This window comes from Protopterus annectens, chromosome 4.part0, assembly GCF_019279795.1.
Source record: "Protopterus annectens isolate FY-2018-M chromosome 4.part0, PAN1.0, whole genome shotgun sequence".
NCBI lineage: Eukaryota > Metazoa > Chordata > Ceratodontiformes > Protopteridae > Protopterus > Protopterus annectens.
In genome coordinates this window covers 666,049,171-666,074,170 of record NC_056733.1, presented here as the reverse complement: position 1 = coordinate 666,074,170, position 25,000 = coordinate 666,049,171, and the positions used below count along the sequence as shown (strand labels likewise).

The following is a 25,000-nucleotide window of genomic DNA, read 5'->3' as shown; positions in this document are numbered from 1 at the left end:
GCTGGGCATTGCTCAGTTGTAGAAATGTGGGATAGTTATGCTTAGCTCTAAAAAGTGGTTCTAAAAGAGATCTCCAAGCAGAGTTGTCATGAATAAGTGCCAAATTTAGCAAACTGTGATAAAAAGTTCACTGCCTCTCAGTACTCTGTGAGCCAATATTTGGGTGCTGGTATAATTTTTAAGGTAGTGACCTCATAGACAGAAGATGCAGGGTTTGATTATCACCTCTGAAAGGGAAATTGGCTAGGCTTAAAATGTCCCATAAGGACAGCTATCCTAGCACTTGCCCATAAACCCACTGCTGACTGTTGAGGCAGTACCCCTTGGATGAAGGAATAGCTAAATGAAGGAGTTTGCATATGTCTAAGTAAGCAAAACATGTTTTTCTGTTACTGAGGTGCTCTGAGAACTTAGCATTTTAGTTGCAAAAGGCAGCTTGGGCACATGCAGACACCTTCAGTCCATGCTATTGAGTTGCAAGACTGTATTGGTGCGCTAGTAACATTGAAGGGTAAAGCGAAGCTGCAGGGAAGCCTAATCTGTAACTTATCATTGCTTAATTCTGTTTTGGATTGCACACTGGACCACTGGGTTGACTCAGTGTAAAGAACCTGCACTGAGCTGAAGCTGCCTCTACTGAGCACTAAGGAGTCAGTGAATTCCCATCAGCCATTTGTTTGTGCTGTTAGTCACAAGTACCCCATTACAGCCTGAGGCAACTTCTTTAAATGTCAGCCTGGAAACACTTTGATTGCTAACTTACTGCCTGGTATGCATATGTATATTATGGATTATTGAAGGAAAGATTTATTTTGCTGTGTGCATTGAAGACAGCTAATTGATTGATTCAGTCACATTGGTCACTGTCTTTGTGTCTGGGATGGAAGCTTAATGAAAATTGGTCTTTTTATGGAATGCATCAGTAGTTAATTTAATTAAATTTATATATGAAGCAAAGGCAGCTGACAGTTTTCTAGATTTTACTTTACAGTTATGTCTGCTATTGGAGGCCACAGTAATGACATTACAAATCGTAAGCAGTTCCTGACATCTGTTAAAGTATATATACCTCTTAGAAAGCTATGCAGACTGAGCTGTTTTGGAAGATACAAAGTATGAGTTTTCTTTTGGACCAGCAGATATGCATCTCTACCATAAGAGGAATACTTAAGCAATATCAAAAACATGGATAGACATGAAATTTGAATTAAAAAAAATTCAATTTTGAAGATTAGACTGATTGTTCCAGATGTTCACATCTGCCTTTATTACTATTTATCCAAAATTGTGAAAATGCATTAAGACCAGAGGGACTGCAGTCCAAGTGATGTTTTGACATCTTACTGTTTTCTTGCATCCCAGACGTAGACATGATCCTGAACAGCCAGGCATTAGGTATCCTGAATACCTTTATAGGTTTGTTTGTGTCTTTCGGCTTTTCCCGGTTAGGGGTCGCCACAGCGGAACTCCGGTCCGCTAATGATTGGCAGTAGATTTTTACGTACTGGCTTGCCGGGCCTAATGCACAACCTTCAACAAAGGAACGCCCATTCACACATGTCACTACACAGAAGACGCTCTAACTGAGAATCGAACGGACAAACAAACCTATAAAGGTATTCAGGATACCTAATGCCTAGCTGTTCAGGATCATGTCTACGTCTGGGATGCAAGAAAACAGTAAGATGTGATTCATAAAAGGTTTGTGTGCAAACATCGTTGTATAGTGAACTATGCTGACCTCATAGTTTCTCCAGGGTTCAAAAATGCGCAGCATGGCAAGAAGTGAGAGTAGGCTCTGAGAAGTTAGGACATAGTCATGAAGTTCTGAATATACAGTCATTACCACTGTCAGATATCTAACTTTGGTAAGGGACATCAAGTTCAGAGTAACAATGTAGAAAGGATAATCCCTGATTACATTGACTGCTTTGAAACTGTTCCCATTTATCATAGAATAATCAATAAGCTGTATCCGAGTCTTGTTTTGTGTAGCTACTGCCTTGTGCCCATCAGTCAGGTCTTATTTTTTAATGGAACCCATTGTGTGTGTTTCTATTAGAAAATATATAAAAGAGCTAATCAGATCAGAAAGAAAGTTCTCAGAGGAAATTTATTAGTGATTATACATATTTCTGTGGCTTCTTTCTTTTCTTGGTGGAATTGGGATGGCTGCTGTCTCCTCTGAAATTCTGACTTAAGAGGGAACACCCCAGGGACAACTGAAGGGACAGTGATAATTTTGCAGTCGTGACCCAGGGTGACAACTAATGTGTGTAGTGTTATTGTGTCCTGTAGTTCACCGTAGCTCTGATGGACAGCTGCATTCTTCATCAAAAAATGTATCCACCAGCTGTTTGGGAGATTTATTTTTTGTGGCATGAAATAACTTACAGCCCTTTCTAGGGCACATATGAGGAAATTATACTACTTTGGCTAGCTGTATAAGTGAGAGAAATGTGGGAGTCTGTGTGGCAGGTTTATTTTGTGGAGTTCAGTTGAAGATGGAGGGGCTTCAGATAGCAGCAGACTTTGTGTCCTGAGTTACATATCTGGTGATCAGTAACAATCAGCAACATATTTGCTGTTAGCCAGGCAGCTCCAGTTCGAAGTAAGAGTATCTGGACTGAGCAGTGCTGTAATGCAAACACTATGTAGTATGCTGTCTGCATCTTAGCTGACAAGACTTTACATTTATTACAGTGATGGCTAATCCATCTGAAACATTTGCTAACAGGAGTAAGAAAGATGGACTTGTTTGTTAAGACAGGATTCTCATACCAAGTGCTTAGATTCATTTTCCAGTACTCACTATGCCTGTACTTGCAAGCTGCCTGACTGTCCGGTGGCATGATGGTAACTGTGTGTATGTGCTTGTGCTGTTTATACATGTGTATACATATACATATGTGCATTTACATATACTTTAATGTGTGTGTGCATATGTAGATATAGATACATATTATGTACAGTACACATGCACTACATTTTCCTTATCTGATGTAATATTCATAACCCTTCCACACATTCAGTTCAAATTTGTTTGAATAGTGATAGCGTTATGAGAAAGGCTTTTTTAAGGTAAGCTGCATGTTAGGGTTAGGGTTAGCATACATTGCTAAGGTGATCAGGGGACTTCTCTGGAATAAGAACTTGAGGCCTACTTTAGCTGCAGGCTCAAAAGGCAGACAAGTCAATTTTTCTAACATGAAGTTTACATCCCAAGAAGGTGGAGGTCTTATGGGAAAAGCTTAGTACAGGAAAACCTTGCAAACCTTTAGGGATGCTGGGGATGAAGAATTCAATCCCTGATTAAAGTTGGAAATAGCAACCTGGTGACCTTTAATTGTGGAGTAATTAGATCCTGGTTGAAAATATGAGCCAGGAATTGTAGTAACACAGGGATGGGAGATGACTATGGATCTATGCCTTTGATCATGACCTGTATTGAAAACATCATCCATCTGTTGAAGTAAATCTTTATAGTGGAAGATTTCTGAGATGCTGTGAGGATCAGGGCCACCCAGGTAGGGTGAAAGGGTACTTGGTCATTAAGGATAGTGGAGAAATCATGCACTTTGTTTCTGGGAGTGCAGACTGAGAGTATACTGGTGAGGCTTCCCAGACAGATGAGGGATTTATGGGTTTTATGTGGAGATGTCACTTCAGTGGATGAGGTCAAAGCAAAAGGAACTAAACCTGTGTGGATCAAAATAGGGCTATGAGAATGACATTGACCTTGCTCTGTTTTGCATTGTGTAAGAACTTAGGGGAGATGGCATACAAGTATCAACACTGGTGCTGACCAGTTGCATCGAAGACCAGAGTCTTAGTAACTGTCATCAATGATAACTTTGGTGATGGAGTTACCAATGCACAGGAAGAGAGCAGTATAAACACAACATCTGGTGTTGGTACCCACACAAGAGTTGTCAGCTGGAACATCAGCTCCAAAACTCTCAGTTCCAGAAAAGGGTCAAGGGAGGGAGGCTAAAGTGGAAGGAAGCTACCCTTCTCCTGCAGCCCTTGCCTTTGAGATGGACGAAGAAGAGAGGGTAGCCAGTTCATTCTGAGCTTTTACCAGTACACTCATCATTTTGTCCCAGTACACTTGTAATGAAGGGCTGATGGGAGACCTAAAGTACCTGATTGTAGTCATAGATGAAGGCACTGGCTCTAGGTACCTAGAAAGCTCACACTCACAAGAAACTCTGCTAGTATGCTGCCTGCTGAGAGCTGGAACAACAGTAACTTCTTTTCATGCTACCCCTGGGGTAGGTGTGGCATCTCCTATTCACTCCTACATGGATCCTCTTTAGGAGGAGGGGTGAAGATCTGGCCTGCATACATCCTCTGTCCTTCTTTTATCTCTTTTCTTGGCCTGTTTAGGGGTTGAGTCAGTAGAAGTAAAACCCTTCAAAATAAGTTTGTTCTTTCTTGGAGAGTCCTTCAGCCATTTTATTTACAGATATTTTGTCTCTGCTATCTTGTTGACCATCAGACACCTACCTGCCTATTGGCTGATTTGTTCTCTTTCACCAGGGTGAGGGTCAACTAGGAGAGGCTGTCATTTAGACAGATGTTTGGTGGGGGGGTCTCATTTTCTTCCCTAGCCCTAACTGCACAATCTTGGCTAGGTGCCAGAGGAAAGCACACAATGGGCAGTTTGTGGAGGATGTCTCCTAACTTTGGAAAGTAGTGTTTTCTCCAAAAGGTTCTGCTTGTCTTCTCAGAGCATGAGTGCTGATATGTCAGTGCTCCCTTGGGGAAATTGCACCACCCAGTGTGCCCCCAATTGCAGGCGAATCCCTCCCACCACCCTAGGAGAGGTGTGCAGGCATGTCTCTTCAGTCTTCCTCCATGACTAGCTCCTCAAGTGCTGGGGCCACTAATCAAACCTTGCTTGTCTAGGTGACGGTAAGGACATCATCCTTCTGCACCATGGAGCCAGACTCAGCCAAAATTGTGGCAGATATCACAAGGGAAGTCATGGTGTTGTAACCCCAAGAATACCACCCAAAGACTGTTTACATCTTGGGTGGGATTTTATGGCCATATTTAACTTTTCATTATCCGTTCTGAGAAGCCTAATCGAAACTGCAATAACAAACTAGCTAAAGGCAAGACTATACAACTAGAAAGTCTTGACTAGTTAATAAATTTAAACTAGTCATATTCAAATAAGCTGCCACAAATTGGTAAAACTGTCAAGTTAAGCAAATTTTACCATAAACTCTTTGAAATCCTGTCAGAGCAATACAAACAGAACTGCCTCACAAATGTTCAAAAATGGTACAAGAGTTCAGGAGGAGAACAACAACAAAAACATCTATTTGTTTATCTGTATATAAGCAGAAAAAGAACAGATGTTCTAATGTCAGCTGAAATGATAACTAATTTTGGTCTATATCTGAAAACACTCAGACTTGAAAGGGGAAAAAATTGCAAAATAAGTGATGAAGAATTTGGGAAGAACTCATAAATGCATTTGAAATGTTAAGAGATATGATATTCACCAAGCAGCAAATGTGATTTGGAGACTAGGGGAATGAAGTGTATTATGGGTGCAAAGGAAGCATTTTGGAGCTGGGAGAGTCTTAAAAGATGCAGAAGGACTGATAGCTGCACCTACATCAGCCAATCCACTCGCTGAAGAGAATAGACTGGCTGGATCACTTTAGATCCAGTTAGGCATATATGAGAGAAGATGGAAGTAGTAGGTAATGTTTGGAAATTAAATTTAGGTACAAAAATTTGCAGGGCTAACTTTTTTGCATTTTACCCGCTCTGTATCTGCTGATAGTCAAGCTACTTCTGTGGAAACATCTTCCACTCCATGTAAAGCAAAGTACCTCTCTTACACTTTTCAGATGTAATTCAGAGTAATGGATGGGGAAGCACAAATTCATCCCAGTTTAGCACTCATGTCCCTCATGGATAGGAGCAACAAGTAAATGTTCCAATCTACCCTTTTTCTGCCTCCTCTGTGTTACTCACTAAAAAAATTACCATGAGAATTTAATGCTAGGCTTCTTAAGATCCTCGCAGATGAATACCTGTGCACCTAGTACAATGAAATCCCTTGGTTTGTGCCTCCATATGTGTATGGGAGGTGGAGGGATTAATTTCAAGGGAGGAAAGATTCTGTTTAGTTATTCTCAGTTTGTTTAGTCTGTATGTTGCCGAGACCATATAATTGAGTTTTTAGAAACTCGAAAATCTGAAGTGAATAAAAAAAACACAGAAAACATTAAAATGTTTCTGCAGGGGGCAAGCCCCCGTACACCCTCCACACCATCTCTTACTTACATATATGAACTCAGAGATCGCACTACAGTGAGAACATCGGAAACCTCCCATTCTGTACATCTGCATACAGTGCAGAATGGGAGATTTCCCTTTTCTTCACTGTAGTGCGATTTCGGAGTTGGTGTATTTAAGTAGGGGTGTGGGGGGTGCAGGGGGCTTGTCCCCCTGCAGAAACATTGTTTTAATGTTTTCTGTGTTTTTTCTTTATTCACTTTAGATTTTCGAGTTTCCAAAAACTCGATCATATTGTCTCGACCATATGGGTGTCAAGTTTTTGGTAATTTGATCATCTAAAGTGAAGCCTATATATATAATATATGTATATATACATATATATATATATATATATATATATATATATATATATATATATATACAGATATATATATATATATATATATATATATATATATATATATATATATATATATACAGATATATATATATATATATATATATATATATATATATATATATATATATCATGCCTCCTCACCCCTACCGACAAAGAACAGCCACCCTCTCATGTCACACTTGGACAGAAATAAAAAAACAAGTAGAGAGTATTTACTGTCAGACATATATAAACATAATGCTTCTTTACCCACCTCCAAAAGATAATCTGATGTTTGATTGTGAGGAATATGAAAAAAAAATTACTGTAATGTTTCCAACTTACTTTTAAACAATACATTACTCCTGTACAGGTGTAGTGATCCTCTGTGCACCCATCTGAAATCTGCAAGGAAAACTAAAGAAATAATGACCAAACTAACCCCAGCCTGCCCAACACAAGATAGTGACTTCTAAACATTCAATTCTATTCAATTAAACTTTATTGTCATATGTACTAGAGACAGTCACAAAGTACAATGAACTTCTTATTCTACAAGTCCTCCAGCAACATATAAAAACAACAACAATTAACAAGAACTAGTAATCTATTTATTTATTAACATTTGTAATCTAAGGCAACAAACACAATAATATAAATACCGATATCAGTAAGTGTGTGTGTGTGTATATATATATATATATATATATATATATATATATATATATATATTTATAAAAAACTGTGTAAAAGATTATACTTGTGCAAAACAAGCTTGTTCCCTCTAAATGTGAACCATCCTACAATACTAGACGGAGAGGTAGAATGTGAATTTTATTTAACAATCTGATAGCTTGAGGTAGAAAACCATCTTTCAGCCTGGTTGTTCTGCCCAAGATGCTCTTATAACACCTCCCTGACGGTAGCAGCACAAAGAGGTTGTGTTGTAGGTGGGTCATTCTATAATAATGTTATGAGCCCTCCTAAAAACTCTTTTCATGTAAATGTCCTCCAGTGCAGGGAATGTTACTCCAATGATGTTTTGTGCAGTTTTTATTACTCGCTTCAGAGCCTCGTGATCCAGTATTGTACTATTCCCCAACCATACTGTAAAAGAGTGGAAGAGAATGCTCTCAGTTGTACATCTGTAAAATTTTCTGAGGGTGGTATTGGGCATGCCAAACTTCCTCAGCCTTCTCAGAAAATACAGTCACTGCCGGCTTTTCCCTACCAGGTCTGTGATGTTATGAGTAAAGGTTAGGTCCTCAGAGATGTTAATACTGAGGAATTTAGATGTAGCCACTCTTTCCACCTCAGACTCACCAATGTATAGTTGTAAGTGCTGCCCTTTATTCCTCCGTGTATCAATGATCATCTCTTTCATTTTGCTTGTATTAAAAGAGTGATTACTGATGTTCTTCGTGTTTCACTGTTGCAGTCATCACACTTGGGTTATTTGCCTGCAGGTAGCCCTCAGTCGGCCCAAATACCAGAGTCTTGGGATTTCTGCATCGGATGCTGTCACCTCTTCCATGACGTCAGGTTGTCAGGGGTATAAAACATGCAGCCGATGCCATTACATCAGCTTTTCTTGCCGCGCAGGAGCCCAAACCAGAAGCAGTTCACAAGTGCTTGTCGGCCGCTACCTGAAATTTTCGTTTTTCGAGTTTCAAACCTGAAGTCTTCTAAAGCTTTGTACCCCGTTGGGGATTTCTTTTTCTTGCTCTAACCGATTTCAGAAAAAGTTAACAATTGTCTTGCCTGTGGAAAGCAAATACCTCACAGAGATTTTCATTCTTACTGTGTCACCTGTTTAAGTCCAGACCACAACGTCCCTCGCTGTCAGTTTTGTCTCTTGTTTAACACCTGAACTATTTGTCATCGGGCTATCTTTGTTACTAAATTCTTTCGCTCTTGTTCTCCGTATTCCAAAATGGCTTCGGTAAGCCATCCAACTACCGATCTTCCAAAAAAATGTAAGGATAAAGACAGAGACAGACTGCATAGGTCCAAATCTACTGACGAAGCTTCCATTAAGCTAGTTGCCAGTTCGCCGGTACTCAGTGAGGTGCCTTCGCAGCCCCTGATACCCACTTCTACAGATTTTCAGGCCTCTGCTGAGACCCATTCGGAGTCCGGTATGCAGCGAGATGCTTCTTTGATTATGGAACCTGCTGATGTCTCTACCTTGGATGGGTCTGGAGCCACTGTGCAGGCACTGGCTTCTGAGGGTGTATTCCAAACTTCCGATGTTCATATTAAACTGACTACTTCATTTCAGAGTAAAATGACTGAGTTTCTCAGGCCCAGGGTTCACACTAAGCCTAGAAAACCGACGACCAAAGCACATGCTCAAGCTCCCATGCCACAGAAAAAAATGCTTAGAATGGCTGAAGACCTTATAAGTCTAATTAGGGGAAGCCAGCCTTCCCCCTCTAAAAGACAAATAATTGATTTCCCTTCTGATTCAGCAGACCATGAGTCCGATGACTCTGAGCCCTCTGATTACCAGGACATACCCTTATCTACCTATGAGGATTCAGATGCAGAGGATTCCATTCCCTCTGCCACCCCTCCAGAGGACTTTTCTTTTGGTGAAATCTTGCATACCTTAAGAGAGCATTTCCGCTGGGAATGCCAGGACTACCCACAGTCCAAAAAGAGACTCAAAGAATTTTTAGACGTGCCTCAGCACAGGCCTCTAGCTATACCCCCTGTCCTGGATATTGTAGATGATGCTTTCATGGAATCCAGTCTTACCCCTGATACTTTACCACCAGCTCCTAGAAAGGCTGACAGGTACTACAGGGTACCTGACTCTCACACATTTCTCTTTAAGAATCCCACTGCGGATCCAGAGACCATTTCCCAGGGACCTAAAGGTGTTAAGGCTACTACAGCCAAAAATCCTACCCCTTCGGACAGGGATTCGAGGGCTTTGGACAGATGGGGCAAGAAGGTAGATACCTCTGCAACTCTTGCCATCAGGGCTTTAAATTGCCAGTTTCACATGTTGAAGTACCAGCAGCATATTATGGAACTAATTAAACAAAAAATGTCGTTGTTTCCAGGTTTTGCAGAAAATAAAGATTTACAAGAGTTAATGCATTCTGCAAACCAAGTCAGTAAACATACTTTGCAGTGTGGTTCTGGTGCCTTAGAAGCATCTTGCAGGGCTGCTGTTACTGGGTCTGTACTGAGAAGGCATACCTAGCTGAAGGAACAAATCTTGCCAGACCATGTCAAAGCAAAATTACTAGATGATCCATTAAACCAGGAACATTTGTTTGGCATAAAAGCAGAAGAGGTTCTTAAAAAGATGGAGGAAAAAGCTAAATCTATGCAAACTGTTAAAGATTTCTTACAGGTATAGCCACCTAGATTCAGTAGGCATTGGCCTTCAAACAACTGGTCCTTTCCAGTCCCTACCAGGTCTTCTCAGCCCAAACCCAGGGGCAACAGACCACCAAGGCTACAGTCTCAGGGGACACAGAAATCTAAACAATGGAGTACTCCCCCCTCAAAAACAGGGAGTGGTAAGCCACCCCCTTATGGAAAACATTTACAATGACTTGTCTGTCATCCTTCCCATCCATGCCCAAGTACTTGCAACCCTACGAGGAAAACTCACCCTGCATGCAAAAAACTGGTAGAGCAAAGAGGACAGGGTTTCTACTCCAGACTGTTCCTGGTGCCCAGAAAAGAGGGCTCTTGGCGCCCTATCCTGGACCTGTCCATTCTCAACACCTTCCTGGTGGTCCCAAAATTCAAAATGCTTACACTACAACAGCCGCTTCCTATGCTAGCCAAGGACCCCTGGCTAGTCACCATAGACCTAAAAGAAGCTTATCTGCACATCCCCATAAGGGAATCTTGCAGGAAATATATACGTTTCAGGGCAGGTTCTATGCACTATCAGTTCTCTGCACTTCGCTTTGGCTTATCTACTGCACCCAGGGTATTCACAAAGTGCCTGACTCCAGCCATTGCATACTGCAGGCAGAGAAAAATTCAAATTTATCCATACTTGGACAATTGTCTGATTCAGGCGGACAGTCAGGAATTGCTACTTCAGCGCCTGGCATTTGTAAAGAGACTTCTAACTTCTCTTGGGTACACCATCACCAAAAAGAAATCACATCTAGTGCCCAGCCAAAAGATTGTATTCCTGGGAGCAAGCTTGAACACAACTTCACAGATGGCATTCCCTACTCCAGAAAAGCAGGTTTATTTGACAAACTGCTTCAAACTAATGGCCACCAGGACCCAGCTATCTGCAAGAAAAATACTGCAAGTCCTAGGGTTCATGGCCTCATGCATTCTACTAATTCCATATGCAAGACTGCATATGAGGAAACTTCAATGTTACTTAAAAAGTCTCTGGTGCCAACATTCTCAGGACCTGGAAACAATTATTCCTATTATTCCTTGTCTAACGGCAGAGTTCCTTTGGTCGGCAGAGGCTTGCAACCACAACAAGGGACTCTCTTTCACTCAACCCCTCGCTGCCCAAACCCTGACAACAGATGCATCAGACTATGCATGTGGGCTCACATGGCTGGCAAATGCATTCAAGGCAAATGGAGCCCAGGACAAATTCACCTAAATGTCAATCAAAACGTAATGTTACAGCCTTCAAATACCTTATCCTTCCAGGACAACTCTTGATAAAGGAGACAACACCACAGTTATGTGGTACATAAACAAGCAGGGGGGGAACTCATTCCCACCCACTCTGCAGGTTAGCCATATCCCTGTGTAACACAGCCTTGAGCAACCAAGTGCACCTGCAAGCTCATTTCCTGCCAGGCAAACAAAATTCACTGGCAGACGACTTAAGCAGAAATCTCCTGGACCCACACGAGTGGAAACTGGAACCCAAGTCATTCAAGCTTCTAACCCACAGGTGGGGGACACCAGAGGTGGACCTCTTTGCCTCCCCCCAAAACCATCAATTGAGCAACTTTTGCACCAGAAATCCCCACAGCCAAGCATGGAAAGTGGATGCCCTATCCTTTACATGGGAAAACCTCTCAGTTTATGCCTTTCCCCCTCTGCCCCTTCTCTCAAAAGTACCACTCAAGATCAAACAGGACAAACCAAGGACAATCCTTATTGCACTGGACTGGCCCCACCAGCACTGGTACCCACTCCTACACAGTCTGGCAGCTGAATACACCACCAGCAACCCTCAGCAAACATGTGCTGGACATAATCCTTGAGGACAGAAGGCCTAGTACTAGGAAATCCTATTCAGAAAAATGGAAAAGATACTGTTCTTGGAGCAAGTCTCAAGGAAAGGACACAGCCGTGCCCACCTTACCTCAAATCCCAGATTACCTAGCAGAGCTGCTCCACAAAGGCCTATCCTTCTCTTCTATTAAGATTCATGCCTCGGCCATCTTAGCTCATTATAATACTGAGCCACCTCTCTTTTCTCACCCTCTGGTCAAACAGTTCCTGAGAGGAGCTAACAATTTAAGACCCACGAGGAGAGCTCCCACCCCTGCCTGGGACCTTAACTTTGTACTAAAGAAGCTCACGCTTCCCCCTTTTGAGCCTGCTCCTACAGCACAGTTAAAATTCCTCTCTTGGAAAACAGCCTTACTTCTAGCCATCACTTCAGCAAGAAGAGTATCTAAGTTACAGGCACTAATGGCTGTGGAACCCTTCATTATTTTCCATGCTGACAGGGTTACCCCTCAGGACTAACCCATCTTTTATGCCCAAGGTGGTATCCAGTGTGGATCTAAACCAATCCATTTACCAACCTTTTTCCCTAATCCTCAGAATAAAGGGGAAAGGATCCTGCACTCTTTGGAAGTACACAGACAACTCAGGTTCTACCTTGACAGGACTAAGCCTTTCAGAAAATCTGACCAGCTGCTAGTCAGCTTTGCTACAGGGGCAGAGGGCAAGGCCATTTCAAAGCAAACCATTTCCAAATGGATAGCACACTGTATCCATTTCTGCTACAAACACCATGGAAAACCTACCCCACAGGGGATCAGAACTCATTCCACTAGGGCTACCTCAACCTCTACAGCATTTCTCAGGGGAGTCCCTACTAGGGATATCCTGGAAGCTGCAACTTGGAGTTCTGTACACACCTTCACCAAGCATTAACACTTACCTGTCTTTTCTAAATCCAGAGCTGGATTTGCCACAGCAGTCTTACAAGGCCTGCTAGCCAGCCCTACTATTACTTGACTGCCTCCACCCTTCCTCAGCTTTGGGAATCAACCCAAGTGTGATGACTGCAACAGTAAAACACGAAGAACATAGTACAGTTGTGTACACTTACCATAAATGTAGATGTTCAAGTGTATTCACTGTTGCAGTCCTGGTTACCCTCCCTCCAGCCCCCTGACTCGTCTGTGCTTTCTACCTGTCCTATTTTTGGCCATATCTTATGGCTATGGTATTTACTTTTTACTGGAGGTGTTCCACACCATGTAATTGCTTCCTGTTTTGTGGGCTCCTGACATCTGGGGCAAGAAAAACTGATGTGAGGGTGTCGGCTGCATGTTTTATACCCCTGACGACCTGACGTCATGGAAGAGGCGATAGCATCCGATGCAGAAATCCAAAGCCTCTGGTATTCGGGCCGACTGAGGGCTACCTATAGGCAGATAACCCAAGTGTGATGACTGCAACAGTGAATACACTCAAACATCTACATTTATGGTAAGTGTACACAACTGTATTTTCCGACACCACTTGACAAGGTTCTCCACTTGCCTCCTATATGCTGACTCATCACCCCCAGAGATCAGATGAATATGACTGTTGTATTGTCTGCAGATTTGATAATAATGGTGTTATGCTGAGAAGCAACACAATTATAAGTGAAGAGGGTGTACAGCAATTGACTCAGCACACAGCCTTGTGGAGTTCCTGTATTTATTATCATTGTTTTAGAGATGTTATTCCCCAGCCTGACTGATTGTGGGCTGCCTGTTAAAAAATCCAAGACCCAATTGCAAAGAGTCAGTGGCAGAGCCAGTATGGACAGCTTATTAATGAGCTTCATTAGTATCACCGTATTGAAGGCCGGACTATAATCAATAAACAGCCATTGAGCATAACAGTCCTTATTCTCCAAATGAGTAAAAACTATATGCAATGTTGTACTGAGTGCATCCACTGTCGACATATTCGGTCTGTATGCAAACTGCAGGGGATCCATTGTATCAGCTGTAACTGACTGAATATGACTTGTAATGATTCTCTCAAAGCATTTCATCACGATGAGCGTCAATGCAACCTGCCGGTAGACATTTATACAGTTGGTTTTGCCCTTTTTCGGCAGTGGAATAATAGTGGTTGCCTTATAACAAGCGAGAATTGTAGCTTGTGCAAGGGAGAGATTGAATATAACAGCCAGAACATGGAAGGCAAGTTAAAAAAAATGACATCATCCCCAGCTCCCCATACAAGCTGTAGGAGTTTTCTGTATGTGCCTCTAGGCAGGGCTAATTTTAATCTAGGTGGAATTCAGGACAGACGTCTGTATCCAAATCCACTTACATAGCCTTGATTTGGTGGAGGGGCACAAGCATCCCAGAAGCTTTGAAGATTTTGGTATTTTGTGATGCATTTTATCTATTGAGAAATGTCTGTAACCTGAGCAAGTGACAAGAGAATCAGTTATTTTCATCCAGACAAGCCCCAACAAGCAGTTATAGCCCTGTCTGTGTACAATTTAGATGTCGGATTGTGATAAAAGAGGATGACCATCTTGCAAATGGAATGCATTCACCTTTGTTTCAAAAAACAGTTGTCACATTGAAATATTCCAAGTTGCTTCAGGTAAATCACACTAGTCGTGTAAAGCCAAAATAATAAGCAAACAGAAGACAGCTAGTCATTTGTCTCCACAGACAGCTCCAGCAATTGTACCTACTCTGTCTGTGCATATCAAATGACAAGTTAAGTAGTCCATCTTATTTTTCACAAAGGCACACTTAGTCCTGCAAAGCCAGATAGTAATGATTGCTTAAAGCTGAGCAAATGACAAGAATGTTGAGTTACTTTTATTCGGCCAACCCTGGCTCCCTAGCTGTAAACCTCAGAATCAGGTTTGAATCAATAAAATAATCAGGGACAGTTTTTAAGATATTAGTACTATTAACATGAGGAGTTAAAAGTAAGAGAATGTGAAATGACATGCATGTTATGAAACAAAATAATTCTGTAACTAATTATTGTCATTAGTTAAGTGTAATCCACCAAGTTTTCTCCCAAAATTACCAGTTTTACAAGGGAGTAGGCGAGACAGAGAAAAATGTTGAGCTAAAATCAGAGATATTTGTGAGGTGTGCCCAACCCCGACCCAGCAGTTATAGCCATAAGGTCCGATGGCCATGTGATAAGTTTCACATTTGCTTGCGCAGTCCACACACACAAGCTGCTACACATTACAGTATTCCAAGTTGCTCCACACAAATCACAAAGTCATAAATACTGTCATAACATATCTGGTTGATCACTGCCAGCATCACAAAAAGGTAATAATATTAAACAATATTACTATTAATAATAATAATAATAATAATAATAATAATAATAATAATAATAATACTTACCTCACTGCTTGCCTCGTACCGTTCCTCTCAACTGTCCAGAATTTATCTGAACATTCTTCCTGACTCCCTGAACAGCCAGGCAGTAAAACCACACCTTAGAATGTTATGTTATTATTTATTTATTTATTTTAAAAAATGTATTGCATCATACTGATGCTAAGTTTCACTCCAGTCAGTGCGACAGATTCATGCCTACCATTTGAATGTTGTAAGGTCACGGAAACCTCTCAAAGTAAGTCTGTCATGACATTACTTCATTGACCTGAATTGTCAAGTCAAGTGGATGACGACCTCCCTGGGACATCCACCACACTGCTAGGCAGATGCATTTTATTGAATCAGGGCAATGTACTTTATTTATTTATTGTTTAGAGCAAAAAAAAAAAAATACATATTTAATTGCCCTAAAAATAAATAAACAGAAAGAGTAGCCCTCCAAGCTTGGTGCCTTAGGTGGTTGTCTAGTTGGTCTATGTGTAAGGCCAGCACTGGACTTTGTCCAGACATCTAGTGTTGGGGAGTATTTTCTCAAATATAGTGGTGCCTTTAGTCATCAGAAAATCTAAAAAAGCATTCTCATGTGGAGATATTTTTTCCTGACTTTCAAAAGATTTTAAAATCAGAATCGTTGTTTGAAATTGCATTAAGTTTTGAGTTTCACCCAGTTTTAAATAAATATAATTTAATGAGAGTTACAGAGAAACATTTTGTGTGTTTTTTGTTATATGAATCACAAAAAACTATTTTAAAGGCTTTTATGGGCTAATTTGCTAAAACATATGAATTACATAAATGGTCAAAGGTGATTAGTAGTGAAGTAAGACATTGGAGCAGTACTTTTTTTCAGCACTCTGCTAACACAAGTGTTGAGGTTCATGTGGTTTTCCATGATGCACAACAGAAGACGCTATATTTTACTGTTCCTCTAAGTGAAGTATAGCACCGCCAGTGTAAATTGTTCCTAAACTTTCTTCTTTGTGATGGATCCATGGAATATAACAGCAGATCTGTGATTTTACACTTACTGTATGGAGCTGCGTTCCAAATTTGCTAGCATACACAAGGTAAAACTTAACAATGTGGAGTTGATTCAACAAAGAAGCTGTTTATGCAGCTCATGTCCATTGTCCAGGACTTCAATGCATTCACACAAGGTGTAGTGGCTGTATATGCATGTATAGAAACAGCAGTTGGCCTAGCAAAACAGAAGGGTGCTTAGCACATAAGCAAGTGGCTAGAGGCATTTTAGATTGTCCCAAATGGAGTGTAAGGCAGGATAGAGGAAGGGTGCTATGACATTTTTATGGGAAAACACCAGGCTGCTGCTGTTGCTACAAGTGGACCCTTTCCTGTGAAGCAATGGTGTACAGATGGCCCCAGTACGGTATGGTCCACAACCTTAAAACTAACCATGTTCCGTACTGTACCACCACTCTGAGTACAAGAGTATCCTTTTCAGGAACTGTAATGTAGACTTTTAGCAACATGTTATTAGTATGTGACCAGGCTGTATCAGATTTGTACACAGTGTCCTTAACATTTGGAAACCAGTACCCCTATGCTACTTTGCTTCTCCCAAATGAAAGACTTGAATATGTGGGCTACAGTTACCACTTTTTCAAAAATAATCTTCCAAGCCACATCCTGCAGCATTTTTGAGATGTATTTGTTTTTGATTTCATTCCTGATATAGGCTCTGAGAATATTGAAAAGAAATCTGTTGATTCTTAAGGGACTGACAAAGAGCCTGACTAAAACGTCCTGTAAAAGGCACAGGTTTGAAACATGACTCTGTCTGAGGAACACTGTGCAGTCATGAAACAAGTTATGCATTAACAACACTCCTAGCCATTCAGTCTCTGAAAATGTTGAATAAGTATATATTCATACTGTGAAATGTTGGCTCTTGAATTTTGCACACTGTGTCATATGACTCCTGATGCAACAGTAATCACAACAGTTTCATTTTCATTACTGGGGATTAAACTCCTGCTCAGGTCAAGGCGGCAGCAAGTGAAAAGCACCTTCTGGTACTTGCACATGTACCAGATAAGTGAAAACTTCCAGAGTTTCGAATTTTAAAGGCAAGACTCATCCAGAAATGTACGGACAGCAATAATCTCCAAGCCTGCAGCAGCAGCCCTTATAACCACTCGCATAATATTCAGCCACTGAATGCTAGTGGCTATTGGAAATCATTCTAGTTACAGTATGATAAATTAGCAATTGCAAATCTTTTGATCTTCATTGATAGCTATATTACAGGATGTTATGAACTCTTTGGAAAGGTTGTGTTTAGCAGTAAAAATGTTATAGAGCATAGCTTTCTTTGTCATGTATGTATGCACATGTATATGTAAGAACACATGCATTTGGACCCCCATTACACATTAGCCTGCATGGACATGATTACCTTGACTTTTGGTACATCCCCTTTTCCTATTTACATTGTTGACCAGATCCATATTGATTTTAAGGGTGTGGTACAGTGCAGAATCCCCCTCTCCTGTTCCATCATTCTATTAAAAAAAATTCCTTCAAAAATTAAGTTTATGGCAAGAAAATGATTGTCTTATTTTTGCACACACAGTGCTCATAAGGGACAAAGTCCTCAGCGCCCTCATACATTGCCAAGTGGTATTGATTGCCCTTTGAGGCAGAGGAAAACCCTGACCAGGCTGTTGCTTTTTACTGAATATGCAGTTTGGCCAGCAGTATACTCTAGATCACTTAGCTGTTACTTAACTGTTAGAGACCCCCTTCTTCTATGTGTGTGTGTGTGTGTGTGTGTGTGTGTGTGTGTGTGTGTGTGTGTGTGTGTGTGTGTGTGTGTGTCTACTGTCTGCCAGATGCATTTCATTCAGAAAGCTATACCAAGTAAGTGTTTTAGGAAACTGTCTTGAACCAGTTCAGTTTCAGACAGTAGATCATCTTCTATGTAAATTGTTTTGTAGGGAATTGATTTATCATATCTGCATCCAGGGTAGTAGAAAAGAAATGAATTAAAATAAGTTGTTTTACTGTGTATTTATTTACTAATAATCAAGTTTTACTGTTTATTTATTTGTTTAATTAATTGTGTTTATATATAGCAGGCCAAGTCATGTGCGTTAACAAAGAGCATGTAGGCATGTTACAGTGGTTAATTGTTTTAAACTTTCTTCACAAGAGTAAACTTGGGTCTCATAATGTGTTTCACATAAAGGGAACTATTTTACAATGTATTTCACTTTACTGATAATGCAGATCTCTTGTGGAAGAGTTCATGAAATAGTGCATTTTGTGCCATGTCTTTCCCAAAGGACAGTGTTTCAAACCAGACTCACCAATTAGGTATCCTATAACCTAGTGCCACATGTGTGGATACATTTATTTTTATTTTTTTTTACACTTTTATTCATTGCATTTCCCTACATTTGTAACACAGAGACTCTAAAGCTGCATGATAATATTAACCTTTAGTATTAAGTTTATCCTTTTCTGTGTCTAGAATTTTTCTTGTCTTGTTGATTACACTTCAGAAATAGCCAGCATAGTGAGCATAGCCCATCACGAAAATTGTCACTCATATTCACTACACAATGGTCTGCTTCACAGGCTACACTGGCTTAAGGAAAGTTTTTAATATTTTACAGTGTGCTATTAAAGACTGTACACATCATTGTGTATTCACCATTGTTTGTGTGCTTGTTTTGGAAGAATGGCCATAGAGACCTTGCTTTGTGGTCCTGCTCGTGGCATTTAAATGTGGTTCTTCTGTTCCTGTCAAGAGTACCATGTTGCACAGTAACATCAGATGAAGAGCACAAGCTATTGGACTGCACACAACCTATGAGAAATGATGACTGATCTGAAAACAATGCACTTTTACATCATTACCCCCCCCCTCCACAATGCGTTGCAAAAGTAAGGCCATAACCTATAAGATATCTGTGAGCAGTTCCCCCCTTCGTTGAGTTTGGGAAATTAATTAAGGTTGACATCCTGCTGCTTTTGAAAGGAGAGGAGGAAAACACTGAGGGACTGATGACCCAGGTTTGCACAAATCTAAAGGAAAAACAATTTGCAAAGCCTTTTCTATCTAACACATAACAGAACTGCTGTTCTGAAACGTAATGAAAGAACATCACCAGGAACCATCTCCTGTAGTGTGCCTGGAACCTAATATGTCATTGCATGCACATGCGGGGGAGCAGTGAATAAATTGGATCACTGTAGCTACAGCCTTCTTTTGCTGCCCTGGGAGTCAAGAGGCTGGTATAGTTCAGTAATGTAATTTAATATGGTGTTGCTGTACGATTCAACAGCACTGCCAAGTCGCAGTCATTTACATAAGATGTGTAGGTATGGTTCGTGTACTGTGTTTGATCTGAACAGGCAGTTCACAAAGGGCAGATGTGTACATTCCAGATTAGTACTGCTGTGATACAAGTCATAAAAGGACTCTAGCCCTGTAAGGAAGCTTTTATTTTCAGAAACTTTGAGAATATTGTCTCAGCAAGCTATGGATGGGTTCACACGAATCTATTTAAATGGCAGGCTGTCTAGATTTGCTGCCGTCTGTGATTGATGTTTTTAAAATGGTAGCCCAGACAGGTGCCTAGCAGGACTGCATGTAGCACATAATAAGATTAAGTGAAGGAAGTGAAATATTGCTTTGTGATTCTTGGTGCAAGTTTCACAAAGGTTTGTACTCTGCTTATTTTTTTAAAGACTCATACATTATTAAACCATTTGCTTTTATAATAAAATAGTCACCACATTTGTCATTGCAGACTTCATAAAATCAACAACAATGTATATAAAAAAATCAAGTGACTGTGGCTCTTCCTGTACAACAGCAATTTGTTTATTATTACGCAGTTAAAAAAAGAAAGTTGGAAGCCTGACGTGTGGCAGATGCTCACGAATTATATTGGAATGTAGTTGCAGTATTCTAAACACTTTATTGCCCGAAAAATACTGTTTGATATTAAAGTACTCTGCTCTCTTGTGTGTTTTATCTTTTATGTTCTTGCCTTTTCCTTTGACTTTGATGACCATTTGGAATGTATTTCAAGCACGTATAGACCTGGTGATGCTCACTTTTCCTTTTATACATTTCAGTGATGAAAGCTTATGTACCTGTATTATAGAAACAGAATGTAATTTTCAGTTCTGTATATCACTTGTCTACTGTCTAAATAACTATAATATTAACTGTAGAGATTCATCATGCTATGTCATCTTTTTTTAAACATCTCTATTACATGTGACATTAAAAAGTGAAATAGGTACATATACAATAACATAAAGTTAAACAAACCATATTAACATTTATTTTCTTATTTTCATGTAGTATGCATTCTTTCCAGCAGTATGTAAATTGCACAGTTCCTGCCATCCTTTGAAGTGATTTTGTCAATGTTTGTAAATGTATTGCAATATTTGACAAGCCAAGTGCTGTGATGCATTTTCCACTTGTCTGTATTTATGTATTTAATCTGTTTTTTTTTTTTTTTTTTTTTTTAATAAAAAGATTTGTAAACTTTTTTTTACTAAACCATGGCTCAGATAAATTTAATATCTCCTTTGACCTTACTCTTGGAGTAATGAGGGTTATATCCATGCACTTTAATGGGGCACCTTCACACATGTGCAATGGTACACCCATTAAAATCTATATACATATTCTTTCTGAACTGACGTCACTAAGGTTAAAGTTTACCATTTTCCTCAGTGATACCGGTGTATGGAAAATGGACTTTTTAAAAATGTATTTCTCCTCCAAATTGAAGTACAAAATGTTCCCTAATGATCAGAGGTGCTGTTGGGAAGTTTTTGCACAACAAGCAGTAGTGCACAGGTAAGATAAAAAAACATTAGGAAATCACTTTAAAATTTCATTCTCCTCCTGCTGAACATTTTTTTTTCATTTATTGTTCGCACAGATTCCATATATTTCTATGTAATTTGCTACTTTCATTTTCTAAAGATCAATTTCTGGTACTTTTATCTCCTTTACAATATTCAGAACGTCAATTTCCGTTGGTTTAGATTTTTACTTCCATTTTCTAGTACTTTTTTTTGGCAGCCAGTAACGTTAAACTTAGTAAGGCTACCATGTTGAGAAATTCCTGTATCCCAACTCAGAAGAATCATTTCTTTAGTTACAACAATTTGCTCCCCCAACATTTCTACAGGACATTTTTAAAATCTGTAACTCATTGCAATTTCCCCAACTAAAAAAAAAAAAACATGTTCCCTGTGAAGCCTCACCACTGGCCCAGTAATCAAGGAGCCTCAATCCTCACCACTGGCAACAGTGGGGGTTGTGCACACTGGGAGGATGACAGATAAACAAACACACAAGTATACACACACGCACACACTAAAGTGCAATTTCCCTTAAGAGCACACAGAGACCACAGTCAGCCTGGGGCTGGTTTCTCCCTCTTTCTCCAGATCCCAAATAAGACTCCCCACTGGCACTGCTATAGAGCTGGGATCGCAGCTGAGTGGCCAAACCAAGACCTCCAGCACCCTCTCTGTCCAACCAGTGCTTCGTGTCCCTGCCCAAACAGCTGACACACACACTCTTTAAGATTTGATTTATATAGAAACATACACACACACCTGAGAAAGGCTGGCACAGATTTACTAGCTATGCCCCCTTTTGCCCAGACTATAAGGTAGTAATTATTGCCACCAGCCAACTCTTTATCAGCTACTTTAAGGCCCTTAATAAAGGGTGTCCAATCTTGCTGTGTAATGTTACTATCAACCCAAATGGTAGTTTGGGGCCTTAAGTAGCTGGTAAAGAGTTGGCTATACTTACTTACAGAGCAAGGCGAGTGTGGTGAATGGATCCTCTAGCTGATGTTGTTGGTTCCAAGTCAGAATGTAGAATACTGTGTCTGTCTCAGAGACTCCTCAAATTAATATCTCAAATATTATTGCTGTGCTAGATTGCAGGATGACATTACTTCTTGACATCTGACTTTAGTTCCCAAGCTAAATCCCCATTGCTAGAAACTGCAAGCCTTTAGCATCTACTTGTGAAAAATATATAGCCCTCAGAGCTCTGCAGCTGCTGGAAGACATAAAACAATGAAATACTTGCAAGACAACGTAGAATGCTCCCTAGTTTTAGACATCCTGTCTCCCTGCTGCAATTAAACCATCTTTTATGACACAGTTATAAAGTAATTTAATTTCAACTATTTTTTCTGACGTTTTGCAAGTTAACCTTTTATTTTCCAGTTTCTACACTTAAAGTATATATATTTACACAGTTACAGTAGTATAAATACATTTCTGTTTTTTTCCAGCAGGGTACACTGTGGCTACATCTCTATGCTGAGTACTGTACAAAATATCTGTTCCGCACACGTCTGTACAAATCATCTTATATGACATACAGTTCTAATACATTTGTAACACAAGCATATGTATCATGTTGACATTCACAAATGGCACACAACCACTTACAAAATTCTAGATAGCTGAGATGGCAGTATCTCTTTCTGTCACACTTCTCTGTAAATCATATTAATATTTGCAAATGACATATAATTACTTACAAAATTCCAACTGACTGGGCTGACAGTATTTACTTTTGTCACATTCCCAATTACTTTTTTCTTTCCCAGCCTATCTTTAGCACTTGCTCTGTGCTTGAAGAGTCATTCTCTGAGGTCTGCTTTGGGTCATACCTCTCAACCTCTTACAGGAAGAAATCTGGACAAAGCCATAAATAACAGGGGGCAAAGGCCGAAAAATAGGCACAATTTTTAAATATTGGTCTTACAAACTTAAACAGTTGATGGAATAATAGAAAGTTATGAAGTCTGAAACTCAAATGCCTGTATTATTTTCTGACTTTAATCCTCAATGATTTGCCAGTGGTTTGCCAAAAGAATTTTATGCGAAACATGCAAAAAATACAAGGCGAAAATCTGGACAGTTGAGAGGCATGTTTGGGGTACAAAAATACCTGTGCAAACACTTCCAATCAAAAATCCTAAACCTTCTGAACTTTCTTACATAGTGGAGTACCTAAGAAATGCCCTTCCATTGATCCTTTGTATAATGCCTTTCCATTTTCTTTACCCACTCTCTTCAATTCTCCACTGATTATTATATAGTGCAACGTTTTATATGTCCTACTCCACTGGTTATTATAGTTATAGTGCAACGTTTTATATGTCCTACTCCACTGGTTATTATAGTTATAGTGCAACGTTTTATATGTCCTACTCCACTGATTATTATATAGTGCAATGTTTTATATGTCCTACTCCACTGGTTATTATAGTTATAGTGCAACGTTTTATATGTCCTACTCCACTGGTTATTACAGTTATAGTGCAACGTTTTATATGTCCTACTCCACTGGTTATAGTTATAGTGCAACGTTTTATATGTCCTACTCCACTGGTTATTATAGTTATAGTGCAACGTTTTATATGTCCTACTCCACTGGTTATTATAGTTATAGTGCAACGTTTTATATGTCCTAATCCACTGGTTATTATAGTTATAGTGCAACGTTTTATATGTCCTACTAATTATCCATTTTTTTAACAGCAACTACAGTTTAGTTCTAGACTCAGCTAAATACACTACCAGAGCTGGTATTTCATTTAACAATCCCGTTTTTCTTTGTCTTTGCCTAAACTTGGTTATCATTCTCTGCTAAGGAAGGGAGTCTCTAACTTGCAGTTGTACCGCTCAACCTGCAGAAAATGAAAATAGGAACAAAGGCCCTTGAAAAGTAGGTGCATCCAGCCAGAAGTCTGGACATCGAATTGGCATAAAATTTAAATTCCAGGTAGCTCTTAATTCATTCTGCTTCTGCTCCAGTAGGAATGTAGGAGGACACTACTGAAAAAACACAATTACAAAATGGAGTGACCAAAGCTATGTAAAAATATAAGAACATTATTAGAGACAGTGTAAAATATGTAGATTTTAATTAACTGTATTGCAAAATTCTACCTCACGTGGTCATTTATTTTTGCTTTAGAAAAAGGGAGATGTTAGATGTGTGTCCACTTTCTTTAAATCGTTGTTGCAGGTAAAATGTTGGCCATTCAGTGTAGTTTTCTGGATGCTAGACAGCTTCAGAAATCACGTGTGATGAGAGGATGCAGAAAATTGTGTGAGGGGTAAATTAAGCGTGAAAATAAGAACATGCCTCCAAGAATTGGGACATCCTGTGCAGGGATAAATCAGGCCTGAAATTAGGAATGTTCCTGAAAAATAAGGACAGTTAAGAGGTTTGCCTGCTTGGCCTCATCCCACTGTGTTACCTTTCCTTCAGTAGTTACTTGCTCCCAATAACTTTGTTTCTTTGCGGATTTTCTCTAGTAAATTCCAGCCCCACTTGTCTACATTCTGTACCCCAACTTGCAGTCACCCCATTCTTAAAATCTCCTATCTCCATCCCCATGCTGGCTTAGCTTCTGCTACTTTTTGAATGTATTATTCTTGCAATGTCATGCAGGTGTTCAAGGGGTACACACATGAGTATGATCATCCCTGGAGAAGACCAGAAAGGACTACCTGCGGTACATGACAGCAGGGTGTGATGTTGGTTGGTGGAAATGACCTAATAGACATGGGCGGGGGGCATCCAGCATAGTAAATGCATTGCACAGCCACCAGAGGACATCCCTACCCTCCTGTGTGTAGGGTTGTGAAGAAAAAAGGCAAATCTCAAACCACCTCTGATGGCTGTCTGAATGGTGTCTCCTCTCAGTCAAGCTTTGCCCTGGAGATGGAGAAC

At 40.0% G+C, this 25,000-nt stretch overlaps 1 protein-coding gene across 4 annotated transcripts in view; it reads left to right on the top strand.

Moving 5' to 3' along the window:
- The window catches only part of CUX2 (cut like homeobox 2), a 2,130,834-nt gene that overhangs the window by 1,314,712 nt on the left and 791,122 nt on the right, over window positions 1-25,000 (top strand). The window lies entirely within an intron of this gene.